This window comes from Dermacentor silvarum, chromosome 10 (assembly GCF_013339745.2).
Source record: "Dermacentor silvarum isolate Dsil-2018 chromosome 10, BIME_Dsil_1.4, whole genome shotgun sequence".
NCBI lineage: Eukaryota > Metazoa > Arthropoda > Arachnida > Ixodida > Ixodidae > Dermacentor > Dermacentor silvarum.
In genome coordinates, this window is record NC_051163.1 from 136,862,144 (window position 1) to 136,880,077 (window position 17,934).

Sequence of the window (17,934 nt, forward strand, 5' to 3'; positions counted from 1 at the left end):
CATCAAGCGAGCAGTGCACGAGCGTGCGCTGCCGCGCGATTCGCACGTACGTACGTTACTGCGAGCTTATATGCATTGCATCAGTTATTTATCAATTGCTAGACAGATGGCCGCTACTACAGCGCAGGCGTAACCACTTGTCTAGCGGCATGCAGTCAACAAAGATTGCAGCTAGGAGACCCGCCGTTTCGCGGCATGTCGAAAGACCGCTGCCGTCGCGGCGCGTACGATCGTGCGCTCGAGCAGTTCGTACACCGCGGCATGCTGAAAGACCGCTGCAGTCGCAGCGCGTACCATCGTGCGCTCGAGCAGTTCCGTACACATGTCTGCTTATCGCTGCTGTGAATTCATTTATAGAAAGCATTTCCTCGCGTTTGTGCGCCTGAATCTAGCAGCGTGCAAATCTTACCTGAAGTTCAACTGCGCACGTGCATGACTCGCTACAATTGCGATTTACACCGGGCGAAAACTTCGCCGCTTATTTCTTGAACGGCGTACACGTATTCGGCGTTGCATAATTTCTTGCCTTTACGCAGCATGCCACCTATGGAAAAATCCTCGGCGCCCGATATTCGCTGCAAGCCGTGGTACAACACAACCGAAAGTGGCGGGTCCATATTGTAAACGTGCTTCCCGAAGCAGACGACCGAGCTTGGTACTACCCAGTTTCGGTTTGAGGGCGCTTTTTAGCACCATTTTTGCAGCGCCCCCTGGGCAACGCAAGAGCCCCATAGCCATGGAGAAGGAGAGCGCAAATGCTGCTCAACAGCGCAGAAGAACGGAGAAGCTTGACTCATCGGATCCCGAAGTAGTTGCCTGACAATTAGCGGTTGAGCGTAGGAGGAATGAACAGAAGAAGGCTAAACGTGCTGCGGAGACACTGGAGGAAAGGGACGAACGTCCAGCAAAGCGGCGTCGCCAGGAGGCTGAGCGACGTGCCCGACCACCCCTGCAGCAACAACAAAACGCCGTCGATGACGTCAAGGCTCGCCGATCGACTGAATATACTGTGAAACTCAGCGAAAGCGCCAGTGCGACTCGGACCTTCCAGACGGACTTCGTAAACAATCCGTTTGGATATGTGTGCGACGTGTGCGAAAGACTATGGCACATGAAAGACTTGACGCCGCTGAGCAGTGCCATGCGTGAAACGTTGAGTTTAGCGGCGGCGCCTCAGTGGGCTGAAACCGTGGCGCGGGTTTGTACAACGTGCAAGAACTTTCTCGTTAAGCAGAAGATTCCACTCTTTAGCGTTACCAATCCTTGACAATCTAGACAACCAGGAAAGCTAAGAATAATCAGCTGAACCTTTGCTAACGCTACGTATATCCTGGCATAGCCGAGCTAAGCCACTGCAACTTTTTTAGTAATCTCATGATTGAAAATCTCTCTGCGCTGGCAGTGGCACTGAAAGGGTGACTAGAATCTGCAGCAGTTTGTACACATGTACATATACCATGCAGTCTCAATGAGAGAGGGCATCTATTCCTGTGCTAAAACCTAAAAACAGTTCTTCGATATCGTTTCCTCAGCACCACGCTCGAGAAGATAGACAGCCATCCTCTTACGGAAGCCAAAATTCTTGGTCCCTGCTCCCAGCAAACGTCGGAACGAACTGCTTTAAAAGCACTAGTACGCTTTTAAAAAGAAACAGGACTTACTGAAAAACTATAGAATGTACGGACTGATAGGTTTCTTTTTCTTTTCTTTTTAATCTTCTCTTGTTTTCTAATCTTTTCTGCCCTTACCCCATCCCCCTGTGCAGAGTAGCCAACCGGACACTTAACCTGGTTAACCTCTCCGCCTTTCACCTCTTATTTTTCTTTCTTCCTTCCTTTGATATCGTTGACATCCTTGTTTAGGTACCTTACACAAACAGTAAGCTGTTTGATTCCAGCAATAACCGTCGTTTCGTCAGCAAGTACGGAGAAGCAGCCTGCAGCGTTCACTTTTGCATCTAGGCTTTCTTTGATAATTTCACCACAAATTTCTATCATTTGGTTTTGTGCGTCTGGTTTAAATACGAGGCATTACTGGGGCAACTTTCCAAATGGTTCTTCAGACATGTATCTCCACAATCAGCTCGCATGCGAGGAAGCGCTCTGGAAATACCCGTATTTTCACCGGGGGCTTTGCTTAAATCCATAGGACCGGTGTCCCTATCGCCACGGAGAGCCAGACCTTGCCGCCCGTAAATAAGAACTGTCTCAATTTTATTAGGCCGTTAACTTTCTTCTGTTTTCTCGTATTTTACTTTGCCGGCCCTGGTACAGCTGATCGATCACGTTGGGCGCGCTTCCTGAAAATGTTTGGAGAAAATTATCAGATGCCAGCTGACAGTCGCGGTGATACTTAATATTTTGGTGTGTGTGGAAGATTGCGAGCGCGTGCTTCCATTTCTGGAACGGCTTGGACACGCGCGTTCGAGTGCATGCATGTTGGCCCAAGTTTATAAAACATTAAACCCAGAAAGTTCCAGAAATAAAAATCAGAAGCACGCCTTTGGAAATGTCAGTGCATCTTTCGCGTCAAAAGCTGGAGAACTTTATACCCATCCAAGTCTCGGAATTGAACTCCATGCGCTCCGTAGATTCCGGGGTCGCTGCGAGATGCCGCGACGCGCCCGCTCGCTATCGAAAAGCCTTTGAAACTTTGTGCTCAGCTGGGGCTCCTTACGTTATGTGACTCCAGGTGCATGGGAGTGCCACGAAATCCAGCCCGAGTGAGCAATTTTCGCGCCGAAATGTCTTTTCAAGCGTCAAAACACATTGTAGACAAAATCCAGAATTATTCCCGGCGCCGGTGGTTGTTTTGGTCGGCGGTGCATGACAGCACGAAAAAATTTCGGGGGGGGGGGGGGGAGGGGCTGCAGCCCCATCAGCCCCCCCCCCCCCCCCCCCTCTGGCTACGCCCCTGCCAGGCCGGACAAGGCGATGGTCGAGAGCAGACGTGAGTTGTCTTGCACGGCATGTGGTCACTGCTGAAAGGTTGACGAGGGTTGGGGAAGGGATTGCACGCATAACAGGAGGGCAGACAGGCTCCAATGTACTAGAAAGTATATCGTTAAACGTGGACAGCTGGGCTTGTTGGTTGTTATTAGCATTATGAAACATCGTTCCAGCGCACTATTAAACACGGACGAGAAGAGAAAGACAACACGAACGCTGAACATCAACTGAATTTTATTCACGGAAAACAAAGCTGTATGTACACAGGGGTGAGGGAGCGAGGGGAGGAGTCTTTTCTTCTTTGTCCTCCCCTCCTGTGTCCTCCCTTCCTTTTATGTGTGCGAACCCTTCCTCAACCTTTGTCAACCTTTTAGCAGTGACCACATGCCATGCAAGAGAACTCACGTTTGCTCTCGACCATCTTCTAGTCCTGCCTGGTGTTCCTGCACTGTTTGCGCCATGCTTCCCGTCTGTCCGACATTCCAGAAGGACAATGAAGATTATGCGCTACGAGCTGTGGTGACAGATCAGACACCTGCAGAACTACCTGCGCAAATACTCCGCTTCGTTAGTGCCTGGACAGAATGGCGACCCACGTTTCCGAACGCTGACCCTTGAGGTTACACGAACTTCCGAATTTTTGTGGAGCATGTGTCTTACAAATTTGTGTGCGTTCAAGAAAGCGCAAGTGCGACAGCAAGTTGGGCCAAAGCAAGTGACCTGCATCGGTGAGTGTGACTTCCCTGAAAGGGATGTAGCCGTGCTAAGCCGTGATCCGAAATTTTGTATCGAGCCTAAAGAAGAACCGGCACGAATGCTGTCAATAGTCACAAATGTGGCGGCGGCAGCCAGTCCGGATGAACATCAGCGATGTATAGCTGAGGGCGTAGAGTCTCTTTGACATAGAGGTGCGCCTTTTGCCCCCAAATTACCTGTTAGATTCACTGTTAACTACTTGAAGAGCAAGGATCTTGCCCTATTAGTTGAGGACAAATAAGGTGGCTTTGTTGTGATGCCAAAAGCTCTCCTCCGACAGAAGGCAAACGAGGCTACCGCAAAAAACTATGTCCCTGTGAATGTGTCTTTAGCTAAGGTGAAGAAGAAGGCTACTGCTTTATGCGAAGAGCTCAACCTAGAAAAAATAAGACAGAGTACCAACGCTGCTGACGTAGTTTGAGTGTCTTCTTTATAGTAAAAATCCACAAGGAATCTGTTCCGTTCAGGGCTATGTCACTGAGAAGGGCTCCTGGCAGGGCATCTTGTCAAGATATCTGCAAACGCACCTCAGCATCATTCCGTTAGAACACCCTTTTCTGGTTAAAAATTCTACCGAGGTTATGGAATATTTTTCTGACTGTGAAAACCTCGTTTCAAACGAGGTTCGCTTTTTGTACTGATGTAGAAGACTTGTTCGACTCATTGCCTTATCCTGAGCTATTCTGCGCGGTTAGAAGTCACATTGAAGACACGGGGCCAGTGGCGTTTCAAAACACGACTTGGTTATCAATCGACAATTTGTTAGAGCTGGTATCTTTTTATCTCTCATCCACCATTATCACTTTTAATGATAGCTATTTCCTCCAAAAAGAAGGAGTGTACATCGGCTCTGGCTTAGCACCACTTTTAAGTGATATTTTCTTATCCAGTATTCACAAGCACATTCAAGCCTTCTTTTACAACGCTAGCGTGCACAAAGTTTTTAGGTAGGTAGACGATTGCCTCGTGGTAATGAATGCGACTGAGGCCCAGGATAGAGGTAATGATGTCATCAACATTCTTGATATTTTTTCTAGCAACACCTTTAGAATGAAGTTTACATACGAAGTGCCGCAGGAGGGTCGCATCTATATAGTCCCTCGATGTGTGTCTTATTTTTATCGTAGCGCGCGTGTGCTGGCAGTGCAAGCCACGGCAAAAAATAAACTCAAAATTATCAATCGGCCCATTCCAAGCTTGTAAAAAGAGCTATAGTTAAATCTGCATACGCTCTGCTCTAGCCTAGTGCTGCGAACATCAAGTTCGTGATAGCGTCAACACCCAGCTAAGGCGTCTGAAGAAGGCTGGGTTCCGTGGAGAAATTGTGGCCTCGGTGGTAGAGAGCCAGATCCGCGAGGTCAAATTTGGGGAAAGGCGCAGGCTGGAGAAAAGCGCACGCCCGCCACCTCGACTTGTCGTAGTGCCCTATTGGCACCAGGTTTCCACCCCTCAAGAACGTTGGTGTCGGGTGCGGGGTGCGTGTTGTGTTTGCAGCCCCGGAAAAGCTGGGGTGAATGTGTCGCCTAGTGAACGAATCCAAGAAGCCAGCCTGCAAAATAAAGCACACCACAGCCCTCGTTGAATGTGAGGTTGGTGTGGTGTATAGCATTCCTCTCGTCTGTGGCAAATTGTATATTGGCCAACCGGGCGCTGTTTTAATGAACGCTTGCTAGAGCATCGCAGGAATGCTATTTAACTAAGTGGCGCTGGTCATTTAGGCGACCATGCACATTCGCCGTTGCTCGCATAAGCCAGCATGAAAGGCGTTTTTCGAACAAACACGTGTGTTGCGCTAATTAAGCACTCAGAAAAACTGGGAAATTCTTCAAGTTCTTTGTATCCCTAATCAAAAAGATTACTGCGTCAGCAGTGGCGCACCGACGGGGGGGGATTCGGGGGTTGTAACCCCCCCCCCCCCCCCTGAGGCCGACTTAACTCCCACTTTTGTTTAACCCCTTTTCTTTCCTTACGCATTTGAGTACTGCAACTAAGATGTAAGACGCGCAATCGTCTGCACACTCGCAAAAAGCGCATTTTTTCGACAATTTCCCGTGAAGAAATCGAAATTAGTGCTGTTTAGATGGTATTGGCAAACTGTCAACCCCCCCCTGGCAGAGATCGTGGGTGCGCTACTGTGCGTCAGTGCTCCTTTTGTTGCGCTCAGGAAAAAAGAACTTGATTATCGCAGGGAAAACGTGTGTGTCGGCAAACTCCGGTACATGTAGCCTGAATTCAATGCATGGGTGTGCAATTGTGTGAAAGAATGCAGTTATGCTTACGATCGTTATTCGTGGCGTTCGCAGATTGCTTGAAGCCTTTTTTACGAGCGCAGTTAGAGAGAACTTGCTAATTGAGAAGAATGTTTGCAAGCTGTGGCTACGACGTATTGTGAATTGGAGTGAATAAACACTCCTGCCTCAGTAGCGCTTGCATGGCACCGAAGCTTGATTTTTTTAAACTGCGGCAATTGCACGTGACACTTTTCGCAAAAGGGCTATGTGAAGTGTGAAGGTGAAAATTTGTGCGAAGGCGGAAGAGAAGACATAACCAATACTTTTGTTTTCAGGTCATGCCATCCGGAGTCAAGTACTACGGGAATTACTGCTGTGTTGCGTGGTGCAGTAACAACGGCAGGACAGAGACAGGGTTGGGTGGTTGGCTGACAACTGTAGTGAGCAGCCTTCATTCCTTGTTTGCTATGCAGCCCGAAACTACCACTTAATAAGAAAGGTTAGGCTTCAAAAGACGAGTGTTGTTTTCCTCTTTAATGCTAAAGCTGTCTTCTGCAGTTTTACTGTTTTGTGGCGTTTTTCATAATATCGCCTGTTTATTCCTTTTGTGACATTTATTCTCAACATATGGCAGCTATATTGGAATGTCTTGCATTGTGCAGTGCACCCATCTTTTTGTGCTTGCATTCATCGAACGTTAAAAAAAAGTGTCCATGTGTTTACTGATAATATGACTTGAAAATAAAGTTTCGTCTCTTCCAACACTTGTCGTGTTTATTTAAAACGTCTGCATAAACACACAGTGGCATCGTGTGCTTGCTGCTCTGGTGGTACAGCTTACACGAAGCTACTCGATGCATGCAAGCAACGCGTTAAAAAATCAAAATATAGCCTCTGGAACGAGCACTCGTACGGAAGCAATCTTGGAGGCCGTGTAAGTTTTCTAATCGTTTTCTAACCAGAAGATTGCCTTCGAGATTAGTTCTGTGGTTCCAATCTATGAGTCTGTGTAGATTCCACACACCCGCTAGGTGCGCTGCGAACCCAAATCCGCTACCCAAATGCTACCTTTATGGGTAGCATTTCTAGATATTAAAGGAGCTTATGACAACGTAGACAGGGAATTGTAGTGGGATATTCTTCAATACGAAGGCATAGATGACGATTTCGTGGAGCTGCTGAGGGAGATATATCGAGACAATCAAGTACAAGTGGCATGGGAAGGCCGAAAAGGAAATGAAGTGGTGGGAATTCACCAAGGATTGAAGCAAGGATGCCCTCTGTCACCATTGTTGTTCACGCTTTACGTCAAGGGCATAGAAAGACGACTGGAAAACAGCGAATTAGGTTTTGATTTATCCTACATGCGTAATGGACAAATGGTGCAACAGAAGGTCCCTGGATTGATGTACGCAGACGACATTGTGCTACTAGCGGACAATAAAAAAGATTTACAGATACTTGCGAATATCTGTGGGAACGCAGCGACAAATCTAGGCCTTAAGTTTAGCACAGAGAAATCAGGGATTATGATCTTTAATGAACACACGAGTAACTTCGTGGTGTCAATACAACAGCAAGTAATACCCATAGTGAAGCAATATAAGTACCTCGGCGTACACATAAACGAAGGAAAGAATTACTCAAGCAACCACCAAGATAATCTGAAAATAAAGGGGAAGCGGAATGCAGCATTAATGAAACACAGAGCACTGTGGGGCCACAATAAGTATGAGGTGGTGCGTGGAATCTGGAAAGGAGTAATGGTGCCAGCGCTAACATTCGCAAATGCCATTATATGCTTAAAATCGGATATATTGGCGGGTTTGGAAGTTAACCAAAGATCAGTAGGCCGGTTGGCTTTGGGAGCACACGGTAATACGACAAATGAGGCAGTGCATGGAGACATGGGTTGGGCCTCTTTTGAAGTCAGAGAAGCACAGTGCAAAATTAGTTTTGAAGAAAGGCTCAGGAACATGGATGAAAATGAATGGGCGGCTAAACTGCACAAGTATCTCTACATGAAAAGCGTGGACACAGAATGGAGGAAGAGGTCAAGGAAGTTGGCAACCAAGTGCAGGATAATCGAAACTGTAAATAGACAACCAGGGGTCATCAGAAAGAAAGTGAGAGAAATAGGGACCGTGAATTGGATGCAAAGAATGGAAACGAAAAGGACAATGGAGATTTACAAGAATGAGAAGAAAGAAATTAGAAGGGAAAATCTGTACGATAACACAAAGGGCAGTGCCTTGCTATTTGAGGCTCGAGCCGGTTGCTTAAGGACGAAAACATATCGGAACAAATATTCGGAACTAGATGAGACATGTGTATGCTGCAGTAAAGATCCAGAGACCACTCAGCACATCCTAATGGAATGCGACGGGATCCCCCCAGCGAGAACCGTAGGTAACGTGGAACTCCCAGAAGCGCTTGGGTTTAAAGTGGGAGGAAACAAACAGATCAGCCGTAGAGATCAGCAAGAGACGATTAGAGTACTGGTGGAAAAAAAGCAGGGAAAAGATGGATACGACCTGATCTCTTAAAATCATAGGCAGCGGTACAAGCTAAATTTTTGAAAAAGGTATACAAAAATGCTAGATAACGAACATGTGTAGTATACCTGATTAAATCAAGCAGGCTAGGTGACTATTTGTCGCCATCCCCGTTTCAAAGGGGATGCCAATAAATCATCATCATCATCATCGCTAGGGTGCCTCGATGCCAGCGCCGCCGTTCAGGGTGGACACAACCCCGCTGGCGCCACCATATTGAATCACACGAGCTCAGACTCAGCTACGCTTGCGTTCATAAATAGTGTTACTCGCCGCGCACTTCCAAGTGCTTTGCCTTGATGAGGATTTTTTTTATCGGTATAGGATCTGCACATTTTTATAACCAATAGCCGTTAACTCGTCGAAGGTCCAAGACGTAAATGTATGGCGCCGGGAACATGCCCGAAGTTGACTAATTCAATCACATTTAATATGCCGTGTGTATGTTTGAAATACGCACTCTATTTTTTTATTGCGCTTCGATGCTTGGTATATAAGGTTTGCGACCCCCTGTGTGTGGAAGTTTTTCTTTTTCGCTGTTGCATTTAGGTTTACATGTCACGCCTCCCTTACCGTAGCCAGCCACTCGCACACGGCGGTTAGTTTCCCTTGCGTTGCGCGTGCTCTTCGCGTTCGTTGCAATCTTTTGACGATATCTACGCCCAATTTTGCTTTTTTTGCCCACAAAACTGTGTGCTGACGGGATTAAGCTGGTGTAAAAATAACGGCGATGTGAAAATAAGGCTTAGTTAGTGCTGTAGAGAAAAATATAACGTAACTTGTTAGTGTCAATCTTGCGTAGTACACACAAGAAACCAAACGATGCACAAAATACATTTATTTAGTAATGTCTAGTACAGTCAATCATGAAAGAGATATGTACATGAAAAATTATATGTACTGTGTGGCGCCTGAAGGTTATGTTGAAAGACGAGATAAAAAAAATTCGCACTGTAGGCTCGACACACACAATTCGGGATAGGGAGAGTTTTTTTAATTTATTAATTACATGGGGGGGGGGGTTCAAGTGAGTACATCAACCTTATTACACACAATATAAATCTAAAACAAGAATACAAGCAAGAAAACGCAACCACGGGTAATATTAATCAAGATATCCAGCCAGAATACATCAGCTACCATCGAATACGCCGCATCAGCCAAACACATCGATGGCGAGTACAGAACATTTTAAAAATAACCATTATAGCACTGATAACTACATTGAAAAAATGAACAACACTGCATACATATCACGTACAAACACCGTAAACGAAACTATAAGACAGTCAAATACAGATTAGCAATGTTTTTCACTTCGAAAATATAGTCCATGATGATGTAGGGCTGTTGACTTTTACAAACGGCGCCCATCCTGTCAATTTTCCCCCGTACTGGTCCTCTTCAAAGTGTTCCTAAGTAGAAGTAAAACAACAAAAGTGATTATTGATATGAAAAGTTGCCTTGTAAACACAGAGAACCCATTACAGTGCTTAAAAATAAATTTTCGCAGAAGTAATGCTGTATTACCTAGCTTCACACGTTTCGAAGAAATGCACAGGCTACAGCAGACACCATGCCAGAAAGCGCCGAAACATTTTGGTCCCATGATGCCCCTTAACTCTACTACACCTGGGCATACCGTGTACAGGCATTTAAAGACCGTCACAGAACCCACTACGATCGGGAATGAGCACGAATGACCATCGGCGCACGAGCACCACGCTACAAATATATTCGTCTAAAAAATCAGCTATATAACGTAACAACCTTGAGATCCGCAAGATATCTGCTGATAAATCAGAGAAAATCACAATGCTTCGCTTGCCACGTACACAACATCCGCTCTCCCTAGAAGAAGCACTGCTTTCTGTAGTCCCAAATAACCAGTAGCGAAAAAAAAACAAGAAAAAAAAAGAAACAAGAGACACACGATGTGTGCTTCCCGTGAAAAAGTAAAATAGGTGGTTTACATGACGATTTGTAGCTAATGTAAGACTATTTCGCGGCGAAGCATTTTCGTCAGTCCTTAAACTAAGGGTACTACTCGCATAGACTGCGCCGATCAAAACGGCAAAAGCCTATGCGACACGCGCTCGCAAACCATAGGCTACTCAGACAGCATAGGTGCAGTGCTTAGTTCGTGAGCGAACGTAGGTACGTGAGCGAGGATCAGAGAATACTTTCTTATTTAAATGAAAAACACGCTGCGATAGTCTAAACTTTCTTGACACTTACCTCGCAAATGTAGGAGCTATCCGTTGCCTTCCAGTGATACCGCTTTACTTGGGCTTCCCATCTCTTCCTTCGCTCTGGGTCCCGGGGGAAGCGTAAACAACGAAGCCATTTACCCGTCGATCCGGTGCACTTGGGAACACAACAGCCCCGTCATGTCGACTCGATGAACTTGACAAGCTTGTCATTCATGCGACTGAACACTGTCCAGCAAGCAGAAGCGTCAGCGAAGCATCCGCGCACACTGTGTCTCGAACTAAGCACTGGCACCAAGCAATCGCAACCGCTCGCTGTGATTCAAGATGGCGTCGCAGCGAGAAAGCGACGGCGCGGGGGCGGTCAAAGGATGGCACCACCCTGAACGGCGGCGCTGGCATTGAGGCACCCTAAAATCCGCTACAGTCCCTATATATGAAAAGTAGAGTGTACTAGAATACGGTCGAGTGGGACGAGCGGCTGGGGCAGCGCATGCTTTGCAGTGAGGCACCCGATGTGGAAAAATACTGTGGCGGCGCTGCGATCGAACTGGATTGGGCCGCATCAAGGTGGCGCCGTTGGAAACTGCTGGCGATACTGCACCACATGGTCATTGGTACTACTTCGCGCGCTGGTATTTGCGTTCAGACCACTCAAATGGTGTTCATAATTGCATATGACATATATTTATGCCTGAAGAATAAATTCCTTTCTTTATCTTCTTTATTTTATTTCATTGGTAAATTCCGCTCGGTGATTGCGCGTGCTTTGCGGTCGCAGTGTCGGCTTTCATTATAGTATGTTATTGTACGGTTCCCTTTGGAGAACAAATATTTTTCTCGTTTTTCAAGCAGCATGTATCTCTCGTGTGTATTGTTGCGCCTATAGTTTTCCATCAGTAGGTCTTGCGAAACGCAGATTAAGAAACATATATGTAACTTTCCTGCTTGCCGCTTCAAACAAGTATACAGCATATCTGGCCCATCCGGCGCCTTGTACTCAGGTTTACGGGAAGCACTGTTATAGTTAAAAAAAAAGAGTAAACTGCAGCGCAACATTTCATTCAAGTTTCCGCCTTCCTCGCGTAACAGAATGCGAAGTAATTGGTACGGGGTCATTCATTGCGGTCGCACTTCGAGCGCCGAAAACGGGTTTAGTTTGTCATTCTATATGCTAATCTTTGGCCGTAAGCCGTACGTGGAAATTTTTTCCAGTTGATGCTTCAAAAAAGAAAAGAAAGAAAGCCTGCACGGTAGCCTAATTAGTTCCTATATAGTGGATACGGCGTTGCTCAATCCAGGTCGTAGAATTCGATGAGAACGAAATGGAAAAAGACTCGTGTACTTCTATTTAGGTGCACGTTAAGAACCCCAGGTGGTGAAAACTAAACCGGGTGCCTCATAATTATATCGTGGTTTTGCCACGTAAAACCGAAAAACTTGCTTAAATAATAATAACGAAAAAAACAGATGGCTGCGTTGTTCGGCATTTTTCTAGGGGTGTAAACAAAATAAATTATTCTCGAGTCTGATTTCCGAGAAAAACATGTTACGCTTATCCTATATTTCATGCATAAATGTAGTAAGTGGTTCGTGGGGAAAGGGAAAGGTTGGCGCTATCTTCTGCAGCCCTTGAGGGAGCACGGCTCAGCGCCAAAGAAATGTAATGCCGTTCCCAAATGTATGACCGCTCAACTCAGCAGCTTGTATATTATAAACGGCTGCCCTCAGTTATCCGTTGCACTAATAACGACCATAATGAAACAATTGAAGGAGCGGCATGTCTCACATACACGTAGATCTGCAGATCTGTTGCGTTCGTTGAAGAAGATAAGTGTGCGTAGCCCTGCTCTAGACAAGCAAATCCTGGCTGTCCGGCATGCCCGCGCAGGCCGGGCCTGTGGGCTAGACCTGCCGGTCCCGACGTGGGAATAACCGGGTACGCGACGAGTTCGCGTCCTCGCCGGACCTACAATAAAGTTATTTCACTCATTCACTCACCACATGGGGCACCCAGTTTTAATGGGTTGCAAATATGGCGAGACTGTCAAACAAGGTTTTCCTTGTCTGAATCAAGTTAGCAGATTTACAGGCGGCGCCAAAACGGGGCGTTTATATTGAATGACAGCTAGGAACTTGTTAAGCAGGACTTATTAACACCCGTGCGTTAATTCTCTCAGGAACTGCGCTCTGCGCAACAGCCACGACTCTTCGGCAGCACAGTCATTTGGAATAACAGTCCTCACTTGCCATCGGTCACTCATCTTGGAGACTTCAACAGTGCTTTTATGCGTTACACTCGAACGGAAACGACTATTCGGCGTGGTACAGTATATCAATAACACGTCCCTTTATATATATATATATATATATATATATATATATATATATATATATATAGGTTCTGCCTGCTATGCATATTATGTCTGCGAATGGGAGTTTTCTTTTCTGTGCAGTATTTACGAATAAGTGTGTTTGTTACTGCAAACAAGTGCGCTTAATTATTCCAGTCGGGAGTTCTCACTTTTTCTATTAGTGCATTTAGACTATTTGTTACTTCTTCCCTTACGTATATATCGTGAATACATATGTCTATGTACCCTTTGATTTAATTACCTAGAAATACATTGGTCATTCTTCGCTCCATGCAGTTAATAAGCCTGGTTTATTTCATTCTGATATTGTTTTCTTCGATCATTGTCCCCGATAAATATCCACCAACAAGCGTGCATAAAATGACATGGTATCAATAATAAAATCTTCTTACGTAGCTTCATGTTGTAGATGTACCAGTTACATTTAGAAGACAGTGGTAAAAGCAGCAGTTCACCTGGCTAAAAATACATTTGGTACCGGCCGTCAAGAGTCATGGGCGCACCAAAGCAACTAAAACAATGTGCTGCGCAGACGTTCTGCGAGAAAAACTGGGCGTCCGCCAGCGTCCGCGCGCTCGCTAGCAGACGACGCGCTTGACAACAACAGCAAAATTGAAGACGTCGCGTTGTATAATCCATGCCTGAAATTTATATGTTTGGCAAAATGGTGTGAACATAAATTTGCAGTTGAAATAACGCACTATTTTAAGAGCGTACTATGCGCAATCAGCCTCGGCGCCCGCAGCGACAGTACGTTAAGTATTCCGCGGAGCGCGTCTCGGCCCCAATCCAGTTCGCTCGCAGCGCCCTCGCACTATTTTTTCACACGCGGAGCCTCAGCGGGAGAGCACCGTTCGACCTACTCTACTATTGTCTAGTACACTCTAATGAAAAGTATCGCCATTCACTCTTTCCTTCGCCGTCTCCTCTCCTAAAGCGCTTGTTTTTTTTTTTTTTTTTTTTTTTTTTTTTTGCTTGCGCAAGCAAGTCGACGGTGGCGCACCTAAAAAGTTCACGTTGAAGCTTTCAGGCCGGGCGCACGCCCGCCGCCGGCGACTGCGGCTGCGCAGAGGACTTTCAGCATGGCTCTGAGGCGGGAAAAAATATAGAAAGAAGTGAAACCGCGCGCTATCATCGTCCAATCGGAGATACAGGAGAGAGAGAAGCGGCGTTGATCAAAGGATGGCGGTACTTTTCTTATATAGGGACTTTAAGATTAGCCGCAGGGGCCTATGGAAGTGTCCTCTCTTATCCTTGTATATGTTACTCTATAGTCGGAGGAAGAACAAGTGGCCGGGCCGTCGCGTGCCAGGGTCAGATGCAGGTTTCCCGTGCGATGAATGCCATCTTACGTGCGGCGAGTTCCGGTTCGCCGCACGTAAGATCGGGCGCGAATCGGACCGTGTCTCCTGCTTAAAACGAAAGGAAGGGTATTGCGTACGCGGTATATTTCTCTATGATGTGTAAATACATGAAAGCTAACTATCGACAGAAGCTCCTGAGACGAGTGACTGCTAGCTGACCCGCTGACGGAAATTGCCTTTCGTTATATCTCGGTGGCTGCTATCCGCGTTATGGAATAAAAAAACTGATAACTTATCTTTGCCGATGATGCTTCAGCGCTTGCTAGATAACATATTGTGTTTTCCTGTTCTTGGTTAGGCATTGCAAGTCCCCTAGATCTGTACAACGTGTGGAAACCAAATGAAGGAGCGCTGCGCTAGTGCAGAAAGCCCTGCAAGCGCCATTTTCTTCAAGTTGTTCGCTGCGGCGCCGGGCGCATTTTTGTGTTGTGCAGCGAAATATGACGTTTTGCCACAAAAAAAAAAAAAAAAACACGTCCGCTGGTCTGTTTCTTATCGCATATTCATCTGCGATGTGCGATGTGTCCGCGGTTGTTAACTGAGCACTCAGCAGACGAGCAGATTTTGTTCACAACTAGCGAATTTGCCGTCGTGTCAAGTCGCGCAGGCGCGCAATATCGTACGAAGGTGCTTACGTCGGGGCTTAGCGAGCCACACACTCCGGCGTTCCCGCTAAGTATTGCTCCCCCTGTGCAGCACAAATTCTTCTAGAGTATGAAACGCTCATAGACAGTTGACTAGTGGCTTACAACTTCTTGAAGATCATCTTCCAGTAATAGGCATTCTGCAGGGCTAAGACGACAAGGAGTATACCAAAAAAATGAAGAAACTAATCCGTCAGTGCCTTATTCACAAGTGAATAAGAAATTCAAGGATCAAGATAGTTTACCTGTAAGAAACTGATCACTGTTTTCAGACAGCTGTTGAGAAAACAACATTACCAAACCTGTTACTTCAATATAGTAGCAGTTGAAAAATGACAATTTGGATTGTAAAATTTTTTGTGACATTATTTTTAACATAAGTGCCACAACAAAATATAAGAGTTGACGGACATAAATTGAAAGCACTGTTTTGCGGAAAAAGAGCTGAAATTTGTTCCTGCAATTGCATTGTATGCAAGCGTAAAACTTGTTACTTCCATTTTTTTTTTTTTCAGATAACAGCTCCAGCAGGGACAACTCCACCTCGTCTGTGTTTGGGTATGCGAAATGTGCTGCCTTCAGTCTTTCAACCGGTCTCACTTAATTATATTTTTTTTTTGCTTGAGTAATCACGGATGAGTGCTGCGACAAACGATTTGCAGTAGTATTGTCACATGCGAAGTTAAATAACATGACTTTTGATATTCAAAAATAGTAAGAAGCTTTATGTATAAGCGCCTGTAGTATGTGCAGTTTGTACTGTAGATGCGAGATACTCAGGTCTGCAATATTCTTTTGTGTATTGTATCTCTTGCTGTATAAAAGTTGCTAATAAAATTGAAAAATAAAGCACATTTCACTGCCTGTTATTCTCCTGCCGAAACGCAAAAGCCACACGCTATGGCATGCTGGCTCACGTATCATGACGGAATAGGGTAAAATTTTAGCAAACACAGATGCGCTGCTGGCGTTTATTCAATACATGAACCACTCACGCAAAAGGAAATGGTCATTGCACAAAAAAAAGAGAGAGAGAGAGAGGCTGAAAACCACAGCTTTGAGACTAATACCACAGAGAAAGGAATTCAACAAGAGGGGACACTCCCGTAGGGCCCAGCGGCCGAATACGGCCGAATTGACTGCAGCGTGCCAAGCGGTCGGTGTCGATCACTTCCGGTTTCGGTTTTGAGCGCGCGCATTTTGAACGCAAGCTAGCACGCCGGCTGCGCCCCCCCTCCCTTTTTTTTCTTTTTTTTTTTTGCTCTTCGAGCAGAATCGGTTTATTATTCAGTAAAAATGATCGCGAACGATCTCGTAAAGTCCCATCGAATCTGTGCCACGTGCAATTTCACGAAGTAGACGCAAGACCTTTTGTGCAATGAGGAAATATTTATTTTGCTCTATATAAAAGCTCGTTCCGCGCTTTTTGTGCGTTCATCCAACGTTGTGACACCAGCAGATAAGGCAGTAGTTCCTGTATGAAGCTCCACCGGACGGCACCAGCTGAAAAATAAAGTAAATTACAAGCATGCTACATTTGCAAGCACGTAACAGCATGTTACAAGCATGAGTCATTTTGGTATTTAGACATAGGAATACTGCGAGGCGAAATGTGCGAAAGCGGTGAATGGGCGGCATTACAAACAAAAGCAATTCGCTTTTACATACATGGCGTAGAAAATACCCGACTCATCCCAAACATATATGAAAACATATGATTTCCAAGCGTTCCCCCATTTCCGGGCATTATTTCCTGCACTTTGGCAGCACAAATACACGAGCGACTTCGCGTTTCCAAAACTTGGCCTCGGGCGACGCGACGGTACGCTACATACATAGAGACGGACGCAACAGGCCCTCAAGAGAAATGCGTGGGTGCAATGCCTTTTTTCAGTCCTTTAGAAGACGTAATTTTCGAATTACAAGTTTCTGATATGTTCGTCGTTCGCGCGTTCTGCCGGCGCCAGCAGAACACCCCATGTTATCACTCTTGGCAATCGGCCATCGCGTTTTCAACAGGCGTGAGTACCGAAAGAATGTATATGTTGTTGCGGAGCCACAAAGAACGTCAGACTTGTCCCTCTAAGATTCATTACACGCCAAACTTTATCACCACGGCCGAGCTGCTTATCGCTAACTGCGTCACAGCGCGCTGCGCCGCCAGCGTGCCTCAAAAGTACCCCAGAAAGTAACGAAATTACTTTTCAGTAATGTCTGGCGTCAGAGAAAGCGGCACAAACTTCTCCTAGCAAGATGAACTAGACTACACACCACGGCTGAGTTCTCGCTAACTGCGACACGGCGCCCTGTGCGGCCAGTGTGGCTCAAAAACCGAAATAAGTTACAATAGTCCCATAGGAAGCGTCGAAAACATGTCTCAGCACGATTCATTAACTCAAATTAACTGCGCCAGGATGGTCGAGCTGTTTTTCGCTAACTGCGTCTTAAGTCTTGGTCCCGTGCCGTAAGCCTAATTGCGTCGTAGACTGTGAAACAAGATTTCTCACCTTGCCGTAGTCCAATAGTGCAGTGGTGTCTTGTCCCAGTGCAGAAGGAACGCAAGAATACGCCGAGAGCCCAATAAACCAGGTTACATTTAAAAAAGAAAAAAAGAATGAGACAGACGGGTCACCGCACGCGAGCGCTCAAACGCCCGCGCGCAGCCATCCTCGCTGGCTTCGGGGGAATGTCTGACGGATGACGCATGTATCTGGCGCGTCACTGACCTGTGGCTAGGTAAGGCAAGGAAAATAAGTCGCAAAGCTTAAGTTCATTTATACGCAAAACGTTTTAGCTTTCGCGGCAAAGAATTAAAAAAATAAATAAATGCCTGTTAACTTAAGTTCACTTT

At 45.9% G+C, this 17,934-nt stretch overlaps 1 long non-coding RNA gene across 1 annotated transcript; it reads right to left on the reverse strand.

Annotated features, from left to right (window-relative positions):
• Positions 1-16,452: 16,452 nt before the first annotated feature.
• LOC125940966 (uncharacterized) lies at positions 16,453-17,730 on the reverse strand. Its single transcript, XR_007464120.1, has 2 exons — positions 17,591-17,730; positions 16,453-16,586 (listed from the first exon to the last, which is right to left on the reverse strand). It is a non-coding gene; the product is annotated as an uncharacterized LOC125940966 (long non-coding RNA).
• Positions 17,731-17,934: the final 204 nt, after the last annotated feature.